General features: G+C 51.6%; 1 protein-coding gene across 4 annotated transcripts in view; it reads right to left on the bottom strand.

Moving 5' to 3' along the window:
* CDON (cell adhesion associated, oncogene regulated) overlaps positions 1-15841 on the bottom strand; it is a 55166-nt gene extending 39325 nt beyond the window's left edge. For 2 of the 4 annotated variants that reach the window (XR_011146570.1, XM_068994599.1), the window contains exon 1: positions 14166-14309. The gene's annotated coding sequence lies outside the window, so the exon portion shown is untranslated. Of the gene's footprint in view, positions 1-14165; positions 14310-15228; positions 15249-15295 lie in introns of those variants that run through there. The other 2 variants (XR_011146571.1, XR_011146572.1) reach the window with 2 other exon arrangements.
* Positions 15842-17978: the final 2137 nt, after the last annotated feature.

Consider the following 17978-nt stretch of genomic DNA (forward strand, 5'->3'; position numbering starts at 1 on the left):
GCCTTTGATCACTGACTGTCTTCATGCTGTCCTCCTGGGGTCTGGCAAAATGAGTGTAACAGCTGGCACATAGACTTCATTAGCTTTCTGGGCTGGGAGGAGCGGGGTCCAGCCCGGGAGCCACGGCAGCTTGCCCGCGGCTTCTCGGACTGACCTCCCCGGTTTATTGCCGGTGTTTCGGGGCCGGGACACCTCGGCAGTGCCGTGCAGTTGCCAGTGGTGAACGCTCACCACGCTGCTCCTAAAGCCACCCTAAAGCCAGCCACCCTAAAGCCACCCTAAAGCCAGCCACCCTAAAGCCACTGCTGCCAGGCGCGATACGGCAGACGCACTCCCAATGCCAACCCGCGGGGCTCAGAGTGCCAAAAGGCAACAGAGCCGGCCGAAGCCTCATTTTTATGAATGCTTAATGACCACTCTATCATTAACATCAACCTTTAAAAAGCAAATGCAGCACCTACAGTGTTCATTACCCTCCCCCTCCCCCCCTTTCAGGGTCTCAATCGAGTCAGTCAAGCGTGCAAACCGATCCTGTCGCCAGCAAAAGCATTTCCTTTCACTGTGGTCAGCCAAAAGCAGGGGAAAAAAATGGAAGTGACTTGGAGTTATGGCACCAAAAAGGCCAGACAAGCAAGGAAATAATCAACTCCACATGAGCCACTTCGAGCCCATCACAATGAAAAGGGCCTACGACTAACCCCAGGAAAGGTCAGCGGGACTATGGGGGTCAGAAGCTGAAAAAGGCAATAGCGAGCAGCTGCCAGCTGCAATAAGAATCAATGTGTTCCTAATTACACTCCGAAGAGAGGGCTCGAGCACCGGGAAACGCCGGGCTGTAATCACAGCTTGGGCAAAAAACATTCAAGTGCTCCCGTTTTACTCTTCTCCACCTCGAGCACTGGAGCTGCAGTTTGTGTGTTACTAAATCACAGGAAGCCGAGGGCTGGAGATAAGGAGCCAGGCAGCTACAGAAGGGTTGGGGATTTTGTAAAAAACGCCGTAATTAAGCATTTGTGTTGGAATTATGGCATCACCAAAGAGAGGGTTTCGTGAGTGTAAGCAATAAAATTACGTTCTTCAAAGGGATTTTGCATGTGCTTTTAGGAAACACACGGAACTCTGCCGAACAGTCCCATACGCCTGGGATTTTCTCAATCCTCCAAAAGAACACGTGAAAGGGAAAACCCCAGAAAAATCAGTTTGCTGACAGTAACCCTATAAACCAAGCATGAGAGACACAAACAGGTCAGAAAACAATGAAACGGACGCCAAGGGTTCCACAGAAACACTGAGTGGAGAGGCAGTTAAAAATTACAAGAAAAAGCATCCTTTGATGTTCTGTTCATATTTATTTACTACATTTTAAACAAATGAAAGTGCACCCTCCAGATCCTTATCAGAAGGATAAGGATCTCCTGAATAAAGGAGAGAAATTACAGTTGCTCAAACTTTGCAATCCTCAGCTTGGATTTCAGTAATGCCTCCAACATTTCTGCCCCTACCCATGCCTGGCACCCACATCCAAGTGCTTCCTATGCAGATTCCCACCTAAGGATTCAATTGGTATTTTTACTTCTTTTTAGGTAATGTATTTTTATAGGCAGCCTTGCATGGAGCTTTTTTCTTGCTTCACACCCTTTAAACCCCCCCCATGAATCAGTGATGAATCCAAAGAGCAATTTTGGGGGACTAAAGTCCCTTACAAATTGTGCAGCAATTTCTAATGGCATGTCACTTTTCATAGAATGGCTTGGATTAGAAGGGACCTTAAAGACCCGAAAGTTGATATTTTTGTCAAAATACAGAGCAAGTGTTTGCTCGGGTGGCAGATGGCAGGAAAAACAAACAATGCCGAGCAAACAAGACAGTGACTGAGTCCCAGAGAGGACAGGGGATCCCACATCCTGATGGCCTTCCTCAATAACCAGGTAGATGTGTTTCCTACAAAGCTACAAAACACCCTAAATAATGTCACTAATTTACTCAAACTGCTCTAGGTAAGGTCCAGTGGCACAGGACAAAGGTGACACAAGAAGAGGTTAAGCAACTGAGGAAAAAATAGCAGTATTAGCTCAAACCATGGCCAAGAGGCGGTGTGCCTCAAAGATGGAGAAGGAGGTCTTTTTTATTGGATTTTTCTATTTTGCTTTCAGGCCTGGAAAGTCTCATGGTTGGTATCAGCTGTTGGACTTGGATCAAAGTTTAGCCTTCCATTAATCTTTTGAGTTATATGTGAGGCTGATAGAGAATTTTTTTTTTTTTTTGGAAGACAGTTAAGATTACTCAGATACTTAATTTGCACTCCAATATTTCAAAAACACCTTGACTTTAGAACCTTGGTCTTGGCGTACATATGGTCTTGATAGAAGAACGCATGCTTTGGCATGGACAGGAGGAATGGATTTGGGAGCTGAGGGGAGGAAATTTAACAGTTTGTGCACTGGGCCTCGGCACACACAGATGAAAACACTCCCGAGTCACGACTCTGCTCCCGAGACACATCTGTGCTCCGAGGGGGCAGAGCTGGGGTTCCCATCCTGCCATTCCAACACCGGTCACACAGCGAGACAGGCATCAGGAGAAAAATAAATAAATCATCCCCGAAGCCACACTTTCTTCTCCACAAGCAGGCATAACAATTAGTTTAATTTTATTATTAACTTCAGCAAAAGAGCTGAGACAGTCCCCCTGCTGCCACACTAATGAAGTGGGAATGGCTCCTGCCTCCTCTGGCCTCGGGGGAAGCGAGAGAACAGAGCATTAGCCTGATACACAGTTCTGCTGGGCTGCAATTACGCTTAAATGCCTAAATCAGGGCTTTCAGCCCCCAAGGGAGCTAAGGGTATCATTAGTTTAACAGTTCCATCACAGTAGGCCAAATACATACAAAATTCTCACCCTTTGCTCTTCGAGGCCCCCCAGACCTCCCCTGCCTTGATCTTTCCTGCTTAGGCACTACTTTGCCTCATATTTCCATTTTCTTCCCCACCTTTAGCTCAACACCTGTGCCCTACCACTGAAGGGACACCCCAGAGAGCTCTGCTGCCTTCAGCCACGTCTCCGAGGGTCCTTCGGCCAACACCCCCTCCCTGCTCCTTCCTCAGGGCTGGCCTCAGCCTCGGAAGGAGGCGCCTGCTTTACTTCTTCAGCTCTGGTTTTTAGCAACAGCGAGATTTCGCAACCAGTTTTTCAGCCAATTTAAAGAGGGGCTGCTGCCGAGGAGGGCAGCAACACCTTCCTTCAGGACCTGGCTTGCATTCTCCTATCTGCACCAGGGATCCTGCGGCCAGCAAGTGAGTCAGATCTGCTGGCAGATCCAGCTGAAAACTCAGCCAGAGGAAAAATGAGGTTCAGTTTTCACCTGGATGAGGGAGCAGTTTCAGCTCCCCATGCAGTCCTGGAGCACCGGCCCAAAGGAGGGGCTGGGAATGGACATCCAAGAACAGGAACTTAGCACTTCAACAGCGTGAGGCCTCAGATCAACTCATGAAGCACCACCCTGGTATGTTTAATAAGCCCTGGACTGCAAGAATGTGTGCAAAAATGAAGAAAAATATACAAAACCAAACTCCAAGTGAGCCATGCCCATTTTCTCAAGGGAGCTAGGCAACTCACCATCCTAATTATCCGAGCTACAGGTGCACACACCACAGCAAGCTGGAGTACTGCCTCAGGGGATGGTTTTTTCCCCTCAAAAAAGTTTGCATTTTGCATGCCAAGGACCATCACCCATAATTATAATTTGTCTATGGTTTCTAAAACCAGAATCCAACATGAATAAAAAATAAAAAGGACTAGAACCACAGGCTTGTTCTCATCATCAGAAAAACCTGTCAGACTCTCAGACAAAGGTGCTTGTGTCCACACAGGCTGCCTAAAGGTCCAATTCCAGTGGCACTCTCACACCTGGGCAGTTCAGCCATGAGAGAATGTTGATGGAAAGAATTGGAACCATGGCTGAGCTCTATTACAGGACAGCAAGCTCATTCCTGAGGCAATTCCAGATGAACACTGACACCTCGTCCTTTGGTAGCCTCCAGCAAGCAACAGCTCTCAAAAGCACAGACAAATGGGTTCTTTTAGCTGTGCTAGCCTGAGTCCAACTCGGTCTGTTGTAACTTGCAGGGATCCATGCTATCCATGAGCCCTTAAAGGGAAGCACAGCCATTAAATCCACACCTGCAGCCAGAATTTATAGCAACCTCATCTACTGCTGTCTTACATCATAGGCAATTAGGAGCCTGTGAACTCATGGCTGCAGGATATGGGAGGTGCACTGGAACAGGAGAGCCAAGCCTGTGTTACAGCACAGTTGTTAGTCACCTTAGAATTCACCGTGCCTGCGGATGGCTGGAACTGTGCACAAATTGGAGCAACAGACCCATTTGGACTCTGTTCTCTAAACAAAAGTGCTGCCCTGCACTCCAAGGCACTGCTTCCCCTCCTGTTACAGCTGTCCACACGCTGTCACAGGCAATGCCAACACTCCCTGCTGCTGGACCCAGGCTCCAGGCAGAACAATGCTTATTAAAAAGCAAACCAGCTAACCAGGGACAGCTGAGGGAGAGAGCAGGAAAGACCCTGGCCTTTCCTCCCCCGATTAAAACAAGCCTTCACACAATCCATCCTCCAGCCTTACAGTAATTCAGTTTTACTGCACTCCTCCCCTCCCTTCCCCCATGCTCAAAAGACCAAACCTGGTTTCAAAATTGAAGTCCGAGCTCTCCAGCAAACACACACTTCTGCACTTCTTCACCTCGAGGGAAGGAATCCTGACACAACTGACAATATTGCTTAGCAAAACGAGCCCCTTTGCCTCAGGCCCAGATAAAAGCAGCGGCTAGGCAGAAAAGTAAATTAAAAAATTGTGTTGGTCAGGCCAAGTTTGCTACAACAAACCAACCTGGCTCCCAGGCAAGGAGAGGGGTAGTGGAACAGGGGGGAAAGAGAGGGAGGCTTTGGGTTGGCTTTGCTCAGTGGTGTTGCGCAACAGAGCACCGGCGAAGCTTCCCGCCTCCTTCCTCACGCCAGCAGAGCAGAAGGAGAGCTTGATCCAAGCGAGGGAGGCAGCAGTCATCATGAAGCTCTAGCCTGAGGGTTTGGCTCTTCCAGCCCTCCTGCTTCACTCACTGCAGCCAGATCAGCCCTGCCAGCAGCAGGGACCCCTGCCCAGGGCTGGGGGCACTCAGGGCAGCACCATCACAGTGGCGGGTCGTGAGTCAGAGCCCAAACCCCCTCCTGCAAATCAGGGCCATGGCAGCTGTTCCCAGCAGAACCAGTTCAAACACGAGCAACTGATAGGAAAGGAGTTAAGTTTCATCACTGGGACCAGGGAGAAATTTCCGCCAGGTTCACCTGACTGTGCCCTGTTCTCACTTGCACAGACACATCCCGCTTTGCCCAACGGGATCTATGTTCGGACGTCCAACAGCAGACTGGCAATTCCTGGAGACACCTTCCCAAAGGAAGATGGATGCCACAGCTTCGCCACATAGCAAGAAAGTTCCAGACTCTTCATAGCACATCAACTCCCCCACGAGACTTTAATGCCGAGCTCAGCAACATGGGGGCCCTGCAAAGATAACCGGCTGCCGGGATTGATTCCATCCCACGTTAGCATCCATCAGATAGCAAGAAAAACAAGATTAAGCAGCACTACGGCATTAGTCTTCATTTAAACTTGGCAAAGAAAGCAAACGTTTCTTTTTTGTTGGCTTCTCTGTGTGTGTGTTTTTAAAGCAGTCCCAGGCTCAGCCAGGGAAAGGTGCCTGGACTGTTTAATGTTGGGGGATTAGAAGGGACAACACTTGTACACTTGCCAGAGCCCAGATAAGCAGCGAGTGCTTGGGTTAAGCAGGCGAGCATCTGCCCCCTGCAATATATACATTGCCCCAGTGAAAATAAACAGCTTCACACCTTTGGCTCAGAGAAGGACTTGAGCTTCTTCTACATCCTCAACCTGCAGCCTCTCCACTCAAGGACGAAGGGTCAGAAGGGTGAAGGTTACTCGCAGTTCCCTTACTCCAAGTATAAGGCTGGAAGCTTTCTGTCTCCTCTCACACTGGGTAGAGTCTTTGCTGCTGCACATCAGACCTGGTGTTGGTTCCTTGTGTTCTCTGTGACCAGAGCTGTTTTAGACAAACTCCAAATATGTACACTTTCTATGTGTGCTGGTTACGTACAAGCCGCGACAAACGCGCTGATTAGGAAAAATGCTAACTTGGAAACAGAACCTTTTTTTAAGTGCTCAGCCACAAAGTCCATAATCTAGAAAACCACACCTCAATTTAATGCTGCCACCCCAGTCACTGGAGATCACAGGGCTGAAGACTCCAGCCACACCACTGCAGTACCCATCATCCACAGTCTGCTCCAAACTCCTCTCTGGTCCATCCCAATGCACAATTTGGAAGTGCAATCTGCACCCCAAAACCATGCCTCAGTCTGAATAGCTGAATTTAAAATTATATCATTAAGTTTGAAATTTCAACATACTTAGAGAGTTTTGATAATAACATTTTTGATTACATCCGTTGCCAGCTTCCTTCTACACCCTGACAGAGATTTAAAGTATACATTCCTATTTCATTCTGCAACAGAGATTAGTGGCAGGAACAGAAAACATCTTCTGTTCCAAAAAACCCTCGGGGTTTTCCTCCTCCTCTTGCATCTTATTAGAGGAGTCTCAAATCTCCATCAAGCTGTGATACACTGTCACTGCAAAGCATTTAAGGCAACAAGCATCTGAGTGCTACACTAAAACACACCTTCAGAACAAGCTCCTGAGAAACAAAGAGCTTTCCAAGGCTATCCCAAAGGTGAAAACGCTCCCCAGCAGTAACAGCCCTCAGGAAGCTTTATGAAAATCTGAGCCTACGCTCGAGCGTATGGCACGCAGAGCCCTAATTCAAGAACTTTTGTGAACTCTCATTGCGGGGAAGGGGGGGGAACAAAGGAAAACCACATGCTATTGTTTATTTTGACTCCGCAATACATTTAATCTACATGGAGTTGGAACATTACACAGCAAAACTCCTCAGCTCCCAGAAATTATGTACAGCCAACAGCAGCAAAGCCCGTTCTCCAAAGGGAGAATGACATTTTAAGTGTGTTATCCTCACCCCACACAGCACAGAAACTCTCTGAAACGCAGCTGAAAGCTGCCACCAATGCTTCCAATCCTACACCCCAAGACCATGGGATCAAGGCAAGGCTACTGCCACTCATGGCACAAGGAAAGCCAAAGCTGGGGACTTCCACCAACTTGACCTTGAGCTATTGCAGCTTTTCTCAGTAAGACACTGACTGCCTGGGGAGGTCGCTGAGCAGGAGGAGGATGTCCCAGGCATCTCACACCCTCCTTGAGCCTATCCACAGGAGCAGACTATGATGGATTCCAAGATGTTAAAGCAACAAGACCCAGCTTATGAGCTGCCAAAGAATTATTCCAGGATATCCATAGGGATGATAACAGATCTCACCACGTGAATTCCATTGCTGTAGCTGCACAACTCCCTGCCAGCCTTGTATGCTGCAGGAGGTGTGCTAACAAGGACTGTCCATGTGTCACTGGAGGCCTTCAGTGTCCAGCTCCAGGATACCCCCAAGTAGCTCCAGAAGCCGTGACTCTGCTGATGAGTTACCAGCCGCAGATGTGCCCTGGCACAACAGAAGAACCATCTTCCCAAATACCAAATTTCTGTTCAAAGCCACCCTCTGCCATCCCCTTGTGCCCAGTGAGTTCACTCCCCCAACCCCAATATTCCAGCTCCTTCGCACAACTTCTCCTGAACACAGAGCCTGCTGCTGTTGGGGTACAGTCACTGCTGCTGAGGGACCGGAGCTGGGCAAGCTCACCCCGGGCAGGTGCCAGCATCAACACTCTCACCTGCGGTGAGGAGAAGGCACAGACAGGTGATGTCATGGCCAGAGCAGGCAGGTGACATCACAGCCCCAGCAGCCCACAGGCACCTTCTCTCCATCCTACACTCAGTGGGGCTGTGGTTTATCTTCTCCTGCACCTGGGAGCAGAGGCCTTTGGCACAGCCCCATCCTCGCCCTCCGCTGGGCCGGGGGCTGGCGCAGACACAGGTTGCTGTGAGGTTTCAACAGGCTGAATGAAACGGTGAAGAAAGACACTTTTCAGAGGGGGAGGGGAGGCACACACGTACTGAACAAATCATCTGCTTGGAGCGCTGGCTCCTACTTGTTCTCAGTTATATTATTCACTCAAGGGTGGATTAATCCATCACTGCAAAGGAATCTCCTGATCTCAGAGATAAAGGCAACAAGTCATGCACTGACTGTCTGTGGATCCTCCTGGAAATGGCCAGCCTTTCTCATGGCCTTATTTGGGCCGATCTATCAGCTCTCAACTAACAACAAGCAAGAAGAAGAAAAAAAAGAAAGAAGAAATTAAAAACTGAAAACATACCACCTGACTACAGTAACTTCAAGTGGATTGATCTGGAAGCAAGCAGGGAATTTCAACTCCAAACAATCACTGTTTGTTTCAGAAGGGGCCACATGAACTGTCCCCTTCCATTGTTGTTGCTCCCCAGGAGAACAGTCACCTGGGTCGTTACCTTCCAAACTTGCATGGAAAAAAGATTAATTTCTTGCAAGATTCTTTAGAGTGAGGCCTTTTACCCAGATAAAGGGTTTCTTTGGAAACAAAACCCCCTAATGCCATCCCCTGGCAGGAGCATCTCCAGCTAGAGCAGGCTGCACTTGGGCACAAGGTGCCTACAGAAAATACAACAGCAATTCCAGGAGGTTGGGCATCTCCAGCATGTCTGTACTTTGGTGCTTCAGCAGATGCCAGGGAGCAATTACAGAGACATTCAGGATCTGTCTGCTCTTCACCTAAGATTAAGGTGGGCTGAGAAGCTCCCCTCTGGCTGGAGCTGGCAGCCCACGATGCCAGGGGCTCACCAGCACACAGAAGGCGAGCTGGCAGGGAATACTCCACAGGCAATGCAACCCTCAAACACATTTGCAGAGACAAAACACTCTCAAACCCCTCCAAAAATGTAAAATTGTGGTGCCCAGCCTTTTTCCCAAGACTGTTTCAATGACGGCCTCAAGCCTTTTAGTCCTTGTCTTGGCATTTTATAGGTTCACTGCAAGGAAAACCACGGGCTGCGAGGCAAAGCCTCTGTACACTGCAAGGTAGGAAACATTAAACTTCTCTTTCAATTAAACAAATAAGACTCAACCACTTGGTTCATTATCAGATTCGATGGTTGGAGTCTGTGGGGAAAGCTAAACAGCAGAACCCAGGGTATAAATCAAAGGCGTGATCAGAGAGACAGGTGAGGCCGAGGGTGTGGTCTCACCTCTCAGCTCAGCTGCATGGAGCTGGGGATGGTCTCCTCCTTCCCCAGCTCCCCCCTGCTGCCAAGCTGATGGCAATATCCCAGCTAAGCTGGTCTTGCTCACTCCAGGCTTCAGGGAAGGATTTTATCCCTTACCTGTGCTGTTTCTGTGAGCTGGACTGGTTCAACTGGGCATTTCCAGAGGCAGGAGATGGAGGGGGCTGGCCAGAACCCCTCCCTCTCTGCAAGGCACCCACCCCTGGCTCAGCAGCAGAGCGAGCACACAGGATCAGGAGACAGCAAAGCCAATTTAGAAGCCACTGCTGCCAAAAGGGGCCATCCCCCCACCAGCCCCCTCCAGCCCCCCAGGGCCTTCCCAGTCATCCAAGTGGAAGATTTAGCAACTCTAACTGCGGAGCAAGATCCAGGAAAGTTTGGGGCTTGGGTACTTTTTTTTTCTGAAGGGTTAGCTGGAGTCACTCCCCTGCGGCTGCTCCACTGCTGGATTCCCGCAGCGGGGAAGAGGCAGGAATGTACCTGCCACCTCCTGCAGCAGCGAGTCCTCGGATGGAGCTGTAACGTGAAACTGCGCCCAAGGAGCTGGGGAGGGGGAAAAAAGGGGGGAAAAAGAAAAAAGAAAAAAAAAAATATAGTCCCACCTGGCTAGAAGAGCTCCAAGACATCTCACAGGTATGGAAAAACAGGAAAACAACCCACCATACATGATTGTTTTCCCTCCTGCTGAAAGACAGCAGCTATTTCTCACACAGAAAGAACGAGTAGGGGCTTAATGGAAATGGCAGGTGGTCTGGATGTAAAAGGCTCAATCCCTCACCAGGCTGAACAAGCATTTCCCCTGAAGTGATCACTGTCACTGGAGAATCATCATCCCCACCAGAAAGGGAGAAGGGAGCTGGGGAATGTAAGTGGAAAACTCTGACACGCTCAGCCCTGGAAGTTGTACTGAGCCATCTACCAAGGAAATTACTGGAAGAACACTCAACTGAAAAAAGGGAACATATATACACACACACAGAGGAAACTATCTAGTCTAGAAATTCTGGGGCCAGCATAGTTGGAGACCTCCCACCAGCCAAAGTAATACAGCAAAGAGGTTTTTGCTGACTTTGCCAAAGACAAACACCATGCCAGAGCAAATGATGCAGGATAAGGGGACACACAATAGCAGGGTTTGCTCAGGGCGGCCTCCAGGAGAGCAGAAAGTAAGTAGGAAAGGCCCACCTGCTAACAAAATAGGTCAAAATAGCAAAAACAGTGGACAGAGAACACAGTTTGGTGCCCATGTACTGGTTTTAAGAGTCAGGATTGCAAGGCAAGCTGTAAATTCCCACTTAAGGAGGAAATTTGACCACTTCCACTTGAAACAAGGTTTTTAGCTCAGTCTCACCCCAGCTGCAGATAGCAACTGGCTCTGAAGCTCCCCAGCCCACTGAAACACCAAAAACCAGAGAACTGACAGCAAACCACTGCAGTGAGGAGGAAGGGGCAGGACTCAGCTCAAGGGAGCCACTCACTAGTCAGCAGCTCATAAGCAAAGCAGGAGACAAAAACCTGACTCTACATACAAAGGGCAAGTTTACAGTATCAATTAATTTCTACAAATGAGATGTTGCATACAAAAGACGTCCAGCAGCTTTCCCATCAAAGTGATTCTGTAGAAAACATTACCCAAGATACCCAATCCCAGCAGGTTTGTGGGTGAAGACCCACTCAGTCTCAGGGCTTCTGGTACTAAACCAAAGGTTTCAAAGCCTCGTGGAAGCTCACCAACAGGTTCACCACATTTCCATGTTGTTTTGCACAGGACTGTGTGCCAAGACCACAGCACTGCAATGAAACCCCTCAAGAGTCACAGCTGTGGACATGGGAACAAGGAAGATGCAGAGCAGGAGGCTTTCCACCACAGGCTAGAAGGCCTGCCAGGAAGAGGAGGTAAAGGGGCTCTCGGAGAAGGTGTGAAGAGTGGGTTTGGTGGGTGATATGGGAAATCCAGGTGAAGTTCAATGCCTTTTTACACACAGAACTAGGAAACAGCTCACATGACCTGCAGGGAACCTTTTCAATGCAGCTCATTCTGTGCGCACATACAAACACTCAGAGATCAGCCCCTGACCCACAGCTCCTCACACCCAGCCCAGCAAACAACCTGAAATCACAGCAGTTGGTCCTGTACACACCCAGCCACACCAACAAGCACACGGGAGAAGGTGCTGCTGACTGTACCATCGCATCAGAAAACAGCTTTATTCCCAAAATGATTTAATCATCACACGCTTCCCAGTTAGTTTCTGGCACTGAGACTTTGTTGGTCTTGCACTTCATGGTAGTGCCTTATCTTGAGCACCCACCAATTAATGCCCTGCTCGTGGTACGCCCGAGGCCTCATTGGGCAGAGCAGCTCTGCTGTGGGACAGGCAGAGAGGGATTTATGAGATGCTGAACCCTGGCGTGGCTGTGCACTCACAATCCATTGCTTTGCTTCCCCAATTCCACATCTGCAGAAGCAGTCTTTAAACAAGCCAGGGTATTTTTAAGCTCTGACAGTTAAAATCCTCAAGTGACATCACCTGAAGTCGGAGCACAGCTGCCTTATTCCTCTGGCACACCAGCAAGCCAAAGTAAGCAGGAGCCTCGTTTATGGGCTTACAGCACACCTTGAGATAATGAAAGCACTGGTGGGATTTGCCCAGCACAGTCAGACCTTTCCTTGCACGGCTTTTTTTCCCCACCCTCCTCAGTTTTGGGGTAAAACCCAAAAACTTTAGCCCCAGAGCAGCCCAGTGATCCAGCAGAGGGGGCACACAGGGGGGCTGGCTCAAACCCCAGTGCCACCATCCCGGGGGTTTGGTGGCAAAGGCAGCAGAGCTGCTGTCCCACCACAGAAAACAGATTAAAAATCACCAAGACTGCATGAAGGATGGCAAAAAACAACCCCTCAAGCTACTTCCCGTGGTGTAGCCGAGCTTGCCCGCCCACACTTCACCTTGCACACACGGGCACTGCTGTTTACGAGCACCCGGAGCAGCTTAAGGGTGTAAATCACATTAATCCAGACGACAAAGCCACGGCGCTCATCCTCGGGTGAGTTACTAATCCCTCCACACCACAGCAGTTCCCATCTCACTTCCTACCCCTTGAGGAGGGAAAAAAAAATACCTTTTAACATGGTAGGTGACTCAGTGGGTCCCACCTTCTATCTGAGCCAGCTTCCAATAGCTTTGAGCAACACTCACGGGTCTCCCCACAAGCCTGTGGATTTTCTGGGATGCAGACCAAGCCAGTCAGAGGCTTCCCTCTTCTTATGGAAAGGGGAATACAGGTCAAAAATACTTATTTCTTTTTAATCACTCCATTACCAAGTCCTCCCCACAAGATAGGCTTGCAGCTGCTTTGAAAAAGCAGGGTTTGGTTTCAATGTGCTTGACTCTCACTCTCAACACCTATTTTAATTTGGTGGAACAAAAGCGTTCTGGCTCTAGTTAAGGCAAATAATATCAAGTTCAACAGAAAAGCATTAAGAAATTGTGCTGGGAAACATCCACTGCGAATTTTTGGAATATAGAAGGAGCTGGCCATCGCCCTCAGCAACCGCTACCACAAAAGCACTTTTTCTCCTTAAAGCAGCTACGGGCAGGCTGTACATCCCATAAATTGCAACTGTCAAAACACCCAAGTCATGGGAGATGAGGAGAAAAGCAAAAGGGCTCCACACAGCTCAGCTGGGAGTGCCAGCACCCCAGAATTACCTGCTTTGTTCAAGGAAAACGCTGGGCCACAAAGGATAAAGCCCCGGAGAACCAAAGCTTCCACGCTCCCGGCAACCTCGGTGACTGTGGCTGGTGTTTGGGTTGGTAAATTGTATTTCTGGTGCATGTGTGAAAGATACAACTCACTGAGTAAACAGCCCTTCAGAGCTGACAGCTTTACAGCCGCAGGCTCGGCGCGACTACTCCTTCCCAGAGGCAGCAAAGCAGTTGGGGAAACGCAGTAAAATAATAATTAAAAAGAAAAAGCTACATAAAGCCATCACATTTACCCTTTCACCAAGCCTTTACACAGTTACGAGGCAGGAGCAAAATAAACATTGCCTCTTTTCTGCCCGACACTGTGTCACAGCTGAAAAACACGTCCCTCTTGGTTTAAAAAACATCAGTATTGGGAGCATGGGATAGACGACTGGAAAGTTCTTCCATTAGAAGTCAGGAACTGTATAATTTATATTTGTTTTTGGCAAAGAGACAGACAAAGCAAGGGAAAGTAATTTAAAATTCAAGAATCGCGTGGCTTTAAGAAGGTAGGCAGCTTAATGCAATAAAAATAATAATAATAGAGATAAGATGTCAGGATGCTTTACAGCCAGAGTCCTCAGGCATCACACACCACCTCCTGCCTTAGGGACTGACTTTCCACCGCTCTAATTGCAGAGAAAAGTGACCTTACAGGTTAAAAACATTGAGATTAACCATTTTAAGGCGGTTAAGAGGCTGGACGCGACCCCAAACCTATCCCCTATGGCACCTCCTTCAAGCAGAGCAGCGTTTAAATGACAAATAGAGAGGAGCGGAGGAGCGTTCCCTGCGAAATTAGACCATAAATCAGCGCCGGGCAGCTCGGGAGGGCTCGTCCCGCTCCCCGGAGCGCTGTGCACCGGCTCAGCCCCGCGCACCGAGGGCACGGAGCGCGGAGCCCGGCGGCGCGGGCGAGCCCCGCGGGGTGACAGGAGCCGCCACCTGCGGCCGCCCCGGGCCGCGCTCGCCCCTCACGGAGGAGCCGCGCCCGCCCGCGCCCCCCTCAGCGCGCGCCGGCGGCGGGAAGCGCGCGCGTTACCTCTCCGCCGCGCCCCCTCCCTGGTCCCGGTCCTGGTGCCGGTGCCGCTCGGCGGCGGCTCGCCAGGACATTCCAGGCTGGGGCGGGCGTCCCGGCGGGCGGGAGCCTCCATCCAGCGCCGCCCGGCCGCTCGGCGCCGCTTATCTCCCCCCTGCGCTCCGCTCCCCGCCCCGCTCCCACCGGCGCCCCGTGTCGGGGGAGGCGCCGCCGCCCCGCCCCGCCCCGCGGAGCGAACCAACGGCGGCCGGGGGGGGGGGGGAGAGAGAACGAGTGCCCCGCGGGCGGACCCACCGCCCGAGGAGGGGAGGGAGCGGGCGGCGGTGAGCGCGGCCCGAGCGTGCGGCGAGCAGGGCGCTGCGGGCCCTTTAAGGGGAAGGGGAGGGGTGGAGGGGATGCACGTGCGCGCGGGGCGCCGCGGGATCCTTGCGCTGCCGAGAGACCGCGCTCCCGAACCGCCGGGACCCGCGGGACCGCACCCCCGAACCGCCGGGACCGGGCATCCGTGTGAGCCGGGACCCGCGGGACCGAACCGCCGGGACCCGTGGGACCACACCCCCGAACCGCCGGGACCGGGCATCCTTGTGAGCCGGGACCCGCGGGACCACACCGCCGAACCGCCGGGACCGGGCACCCGTGTGAGCCGGCACCCGCGGGACCACACCCCCGAACCGCCGGGACCGGGCACCCGTGTGAGCCGGCACCCGCGGGACCACACCCCCGAACCGCCGGGACCCGCGGGACCACACCCCCGAACCGCCGGGACCCTCGGGACCACACCCCCGAACCGCCGGGACCGCGCACCCGAACAGCAGGTGCACCCGCGCACCCACGGGACTGGGGACGCAGGGACCGGGCACCGAGCAGCCGGTGTGCCCGCGTGTGACCGGGCACCCAACCCACCGGTGTGCCCGCGTGTGACCGGGCACCGAGCAGCCGCGCACCCACTCCCCTGTGCTCCCACGGCACCCGGCGCTTTGGAGCCGCGCAGCCATGGGCCGGCACCCGCGGAGCCGCACACCTGCGCACCCGTGCGCTCCTGCGCGCACACGACCTTGTCACCTACCGCACCTGGGCGACAGTCACCCACACAGCCGGGCACCCTGGTCAGCTGTGCACCCATCCGAGCGCACCTGAGCCCCGCACCGCGGGCCACCCGGGGAGCCTCCCGGGAGCCTCCCCCTCTGCTAGTGCAGAGCTCATCCCGTGCCCGGCCCGCTCATTTCCACGCCGGAGAGCCCACGGTTCCCACTCTGACTCTCCTGCAAGCAGTTGTATGTTCAGAGTGTCGCTGAAGTGAGGGAGTGGCTCTCGCTTTTTCCAAAGGGTTGGGAAATGCCCCCCACGCGCCACACATGCTCCGTGCACCGTCTTTCCTCAGATGACGCCACCAAGAAGCCCCTACTCGGGCTAAAAATAGCAAAAAGGGGCTTTATCAAGGGCTCATCCTGTGCCCAAACAATTGACCCCTTTCAAAATAACCCAAATACACCCAAAATATGCCCAACGTGCCTTTGGGGGGGGAATTTACTACATTTTGGTCGCATTCACACGTGGTAGCTGGAAAGGGATTTATCCCAAGGAAAGTTTCACCTGGAAAGGCTTCAGCACCGCGTGGAGCAGACTGAAAAGAAACACAGTTGCTGTGTTTAGAAATAAAGGAAAAATAAGCTTTAAGCCCCCCCAAAAAAACTAGACTTGAAATAAAATCTCTTGGTTTTCAGACAAACCTGTGAGACCAAAATGCTGCACTACCCTGTGTTTACCAGCCCTAATTTTATCCCTCAGGAGGTTTCCTGTAGGACGTCATTATTTCCACAAGTGTGAAAGGGAAAAAAAAAGAAAGAAAATGAAGAGTAGAAAAATCCTCAGGAGATTAAAAATCCCATAATCTGAAGAAAACACCCCAGAATAAAACAAAATCGGGGTTGGCATGGCTGAGGAGTTAAATGACTTGATTTGTGGCAGCCACTGGAAAAGATGAGGACTTCAGGATTGTTCTCAGCACAAGAAGGGACGGCCAAGTCTGGTTTTTTGGGATAAAAATACTCAAAATGAGGATCATAATGAAGGTGTTTTGCAGACCAGGGGCGGTGCCAAATTGCGATTTCTCCCTATACAATTTTTGGGGCAATGTTTTCCCCTCCTTGAGCGCATTTGCATGAGAATACCCTCTTGGGCAGGAGAATTGCTGCTTAATTAGCGAACAGCAATCGCTTTAATTAGCATGTCTCCATGCTCCCTGCTATTTTGCATAGATTCAAATGAGATGCTCATTAGGGAGCAGGCGCCCGGACAAGCTACGCCCTTTAGCCGCTCACTAACCCAATTAACTTCAGCCAAACCGTGCCGGGCCCTGTGCCAGGAAGGATCGGGCTGCTCCCAGAAGGAAGGTGCAGAACCTGCTCTCTTCATCCAAACCTGTGAGGTTTCCTTCCTTGGAAGGCTTTTCTCCTTCAAGGTTTTCCTTCTTCCAAGATTTCCTTCCTTGTCAAAGGTTTTCCTTCTTGTAAAATTTTCCTCCCTACGAGGTTTTTCCTACATCGAAAGTTATTCCTTCCTTGAAATGATTTCCACCTTCAAGTATTTTCTTCCTTGCAAGATCTCATTCCTTGCCTAAGGCTTTCCTCATTGCAAGGTTTTATTTCCTTGCAAGATTTTCCTTCTTTGCGGTATTTTCCCCACCCACAGTTTATCCTCCATGTAGAGTTTTCCTCCTTGCAAGGTTTTCTCCCTTGGAGGTTTCCTTCCTTTCAAGGCTTTACCTTCCTTTCGAGTTTTCCTCCTTGTGAAGTTTCCTTCCTCACAAGGTTTTCCTTTATGCAAGATTTCCCCTCCTCATAAGGTTTGCTTCCTTGCAAGTTTTTCCTCCTTTTCCTTGCTTGCTCAGGATTTGGGAGCAGAAATGGGGAGGACACCCCCAAAAAGTCACCCTCCCTTCTTGGGGATCCTCCAGCCCTCTCCGTGCCCCTTCTCCCCACACCCCCCCCCCCCCAGGTGGGGCCATCGTTCCTAGCAGGAGCACGATGGAACTTGAGGGTCCCCTTTGTTTTTCTGCCCAGCCAGCGCGGTCCCAGCGAGGTTGGGTTTTATTTTATTTTATTTCTCCTGCTCCGTAATCCCATCGTCTTGTCACGGTTCCCCGGGAAGCGGGGCTGCTCCGAACAAAGCCCCCGGAGCATCCCGAGCTCCCGGAGGGGGTTTTGCAGCTGCGCCTCGGAGCGTGACCGATCGGGAATGAGCCTTCGCAGCGCGTCTAATGCCGTTTGGACAGGGAGCCTTTCATCCGCTCGTGGGAGTGAGGCCCCGGCATTGAGCCGGCAGCTCCCCGCGCTCCGGCCCTCGGCGCTCCCGTCCCCGCGGGAGCCGATCGGCTCGGCCGCAGCGGTTTTGGGGTGAGCGAGCTGGGGACCCCTGTACTCACCTCCACTGCTGCGGGTTTGGGTGCAGAGCTCAGGGTGGAGGGGCTGAGGCTGAGAGATGCTCCCCATCGCCGTGGTCTGGTCGCTGTCATGCCCTGCTGGACTCCACCGGGTTCCTTGTCGTGGTCCCCTTGCTTCTGTCCCTGTACCTCATCCCAGATCCCATCTCCACTTCCTCAGCAGGTTGCTTGTCCAGGTTCTCATCATCCCATCTCTGGCAGGCACCTCCTTCCCGTCCCCATTCTCCTGCCCCCAGCAAGAGCCTTGTCCAGGTCCTATCATCCCATCCCTGTCTCCATCATCTGTCCCTGTCCCCGTCATCACATCCCAGTCCCCGTCACTTTGTCCTGGTCCCATCACCCCAGCCCAGCCCCCAGCAGGTGCCTTGTCCCAG

Source organism: Aphelocoma coerulescens, chromosome 24, assembly GCF_041296385.1.
Source record: "Aphelocoma coerulescens isolate FSJ_1873_10779 chromosome 24, UR_Acoe_1.0, whole genome shotgun sequence".
Lineage (NCBI taxonomy): Eukaryota > Metazoa > Chordata > Aves > Passeriformes > Corvidae > Aphelocoma > Aphelocoma coerulescens.